General features: G+C 40.2%; 1 pseudogene; it reads left to right on the top strand.

Moving 5' to 3' along the window:
- Positions 1-1,440, top strand: LOC123236278 (annotated as a pseudogene).
- The last annotated feature ends 2,282 nt before the right edge of the window (positions 1,441-3,722 follow it).

Raw genomic sequence — 3,722 nt, 5'->3', positions numbered from 1 at the left:
ATGGAGACTGAGCAGTCAGAAGAAACCTTCCCCAATAGGGAAACCAATGGTGAATTTGACGAGATGGTTGGGCCGAGCATCTTGTTTCAAAGCAAGAATGCTGGAGCAGTGATTGGGAAAGGAGGCAAAAATATTAAAGCACTTCGTACAGGCTACAGTGCCAGTGTTTCAGTCCCAGACAGCCATTGCTCCAAGCGCAAATTGAGCATCAGTGTAGATATTGAAACAATTGAAGCAATGTTGAAGAAAGCCATCCCTACCTTGGAAGAGGGCCCGCAGTTGCCATCACTCACTGCCATCAGCCAACTCCAGCTCAGACCTGATGCTGTGGAACGCTTAAATTACCAACACTATGAAAGAAGTGACTTTATGAGTTAAGACTGCTGATTCAGCAGAGTCTGGCAGGAAGAAGGATTAGGGCCAAAAGTGCTAAAAATCAAAGAACCTGGAGAGAACATTCAGACAACTTTTTTTTCAAAGATTTTCCAGAATTTTGAAAAATTGGAAATTTCAAAAAAAATTTCCAAATTTCAAAAAATTTCAAAAAAATTTTTCAGGAATGCTGTCCTCACTCCCCTGATAAGAGTTGTTCTTATTGGTGGAAAGCCTAGTAGAGCTGTGGAGTGCATAAAGATTCTCTTGGATCTTATATCTGAGCCTCCCATGCACAACCCTATGATCCCAATTTCTATGATGATCCCAATTTCTACAGTGGTTCCACAGTGATGTTTGATGATCCACGAGGACGCCCTGTAGGATTTCCCAGGCGAGGAAGAGTAGGCTTTGATAAAAGACCTCCAGGTCATGGTGGGCATCCTATGCCCCCCTCTAGAAGAGATTATGATGACATGAGCCCTTGTAGAGGACCCCCATCACCTCCTCCTGGATGCCATTGCAGGGGTGGGAGCAGAGCTTGAAATCTTCCTCTTCCTCCACCACCACTACCTAGAGGAGGAGATCTTTATGGCTTATCTTATGACAGAAGAGGAAGACCCAGAGACCCTTACAATGGCATGGTTGGTTTTAGTGTTGATAAGACTTGGGACCCTGCAATAGATACACAGAGTCCTTCCAAATGGCAGATATGAACCATGGGTTGAGTACCATGAATTTGCAGGTGGTTCTGGATAGGATTATTCCTCATATAGACCCATTATTACAACATAAGTAACTATTCCCAAAGATTTGCCTGGATCTATTATTGGCCAAGGTGGTCAGCGACTCAAATATATCATGAATCTGGAGCATCAATCAAAATTGATGAGCCTTTGGAAGGATCTGAGAATTGAATTATTACCATTATAGGAACATAGGACCAGATATAGAATGCACAGCATTTACTGCATAACAGTATATATAAATACAGATGCTGAAGGATTCTAATGCAAGATTTTTTTTCTTTTTTATAGTGTGAAGCAGTATTCTGGAAAGTTTTTCTAAGACTAGTGAAGAACTGAAGGAGTCCTACATCTTTTTTTTTTTTTTAATTTTATCTGCTTCTGTTTAAAAAGCCGCCATTCCTCAGTTTCATAGGTGTTCTGCATCGAGGTGTAGTGAAATCTTTGCTGTTTACCAGATGTAATGTTCTAGTTCCTTACAGACAGGGTCAGGGGGAAGGGCATGCAAAACTAACACTGAAACTTTGAAACAGCAACAGAGAGAATGGATTTTATTTTTGTTCAGTGTTGATGGTAAAAAGAACATTTTTCCTCTCATATAACTATTGTGAATACCTTGTTTTGTGGTCACTGTAATTTTGGGGGGGAACAGGAGAGAAAGAGTATCAATAGTCCACATGTCCCTGGCATCCATTCAGAGCAGTGTGCAGAATGTAATGCTCTTTAATTAAAATGTAAGAAACATTTTATGATTTTTAAAATAAATTTAGTGAACCTAAAAAAAAAGGAATTCAGCAGGCAAAAAGAGGGCTATAAACAAAACAAAGAAAACCAAGTTTGGCAGGGGAGGGCACTAGTAATTGGGAGGCTCAGAACAGACTTCAAGCAGAAGGTGTGCTTGAGCTGTGTCTGAAAGGAATAGAGAATTTCAATGAAGCAGAAATAAGGAGGGAATATATTCCAGGCATGTAGCAAACAGCATCAAGTGGGGCAACAAGATACTAAGTGGACTTCTAATAGATTTTTTTAAAAAAACCCTTACCTTCTTTTTTAGAATCGATTCTGTGTATTGGTTCCAAGGCAAAAGGCTGGATATTGGGGTTAAGTGACTTGCCCACAGTCACACAGATAAGGAGGGTCCAAAGCCAGATGTGAACCTAAGACCTCCCATCTCTAATCTTGGTTCTCAAACCACTGAGCCACCTAGCTGCCCCCTCAAATAAATGTTATAATTCATAATGTGAAAATGATGTGAGAAGTCATTAAGAGAAATTCAGTTAAGCAGGAGAGAGCATTTGTTATTGTACCAGCTCAGGAGATAGAATACCAGAGCTAGAACGACACAGAATTTTGACCTATGCCTCCCTTTTCCAAGTAAAGAATTTGAGGTCCTATTTGCTTCTCTACTTCATCTAAGAGGTCTCAGCAAAGCTTCCTTCCACACAGGTAGCATTGGGATTGTCACTTGTTCTGGCTAGGTTGGAGTGGGTGGGGAAGTAGTGCATTAGTGCCCTTGGAAGGAAAGAGGCTATTCTGCCTGGAAAGGACACAGAAAAGAGGAAGGGCTGGGAAGTGACATGGGAATAGGTTGAGGATTTTTGTGATGGAATGAGAGAGGCAGGAAGTCAAAGAATTGATGCCCTCTGTCCAAAGAGCTGTTTTCCTCTTCCTAATTCCTCAGCTAGCACCTGAGATCATGTTTTCACTGAACTCTGTGCTATAAAAATAATTCATATATTAAAGATCTCCCCATATGAGGAAAAACCCCAGTGGCCCCCACTCTACTTATAAAACTGAGTAAGACCTAGACAAGTTGTTGAGGACCTCAAATGCCAGGCAAAGGAATTAAAATTTTACTTGGTTAGTTGGTAGGGAATGACTGAAGCTTTTTGAGTAGAGGAGTGACTTGAGGAGATTTGGGTATAAGATTAATCTGAAAGGAGGAGTATGAATGGCAGTAAGGGTGGAGAATAGAGGCAGGAAGACACATTAAATAGTTCATCATAAAAATGTGATGAGGGTATATATTTGGTGGGGCCAGTGAGGCCAGAGAGGAGAGAACAGATTAGAGAGAAGTTGCTGAGATCTAATGATTAGGATTTGGTAACTTCTTGATACAAGAGGTAAGAGAGAAGGCATAGTCAAAGATAATCTAAGGTTTCAAACATGGTGGAGCTAGTGAAGGACATTTCAGTCACATGAGCACCTCTGGCTGTTGGTATGGACCCCTCAGTGGTCCAAATCTTCATTTTTGGGCAGTGGTTATTAGCAGAACCACTGTTCCCCACCTATACCCATTTATTTGTGTGGGACAGAGTATATCCATCCCTCTTTCAAAATTCTTTATTACTCTCCAATGATCATGGCAGTTAAGTGAAGCAGTAAATAGAACTCTGGGTCTAGAGCAGTGGTTCCCAAACTTTTTTGGCCTACCACCCCCTTTCCAGAAAAAATATTACTTAGTGCCCCCTGGAAATTTATTTTTTTAAATTTTAATAGCAATTAATAGGAAAGATATATGTATTAATTTTCTACCTTTTTCATAAAATATATTAAAGGTGTAAATTAGAAACATTGAACTGAAATTATGAAACTATTTTTTGA

The sequence above is a fragment of the Gracilinanus agilis genome, chromosome 2 (assembly GCF_016433145.1).
Source record: "Gracilinanus agilis isolate LMUSP501 chromosome 2, AgileGrace, whole genome shotgun sequence".
Lineage (NCBI taxonomy): Eukaryota > Metazoa > Chordata > Mammalia > Didelphimorphia > Didelphidae > Gracilinanus > Gracilinanus agilis.
Note: the sequence above shows the minus strand (reverse complement) of the source record. Positions and strands in the feature narration are given on the sequence as shown.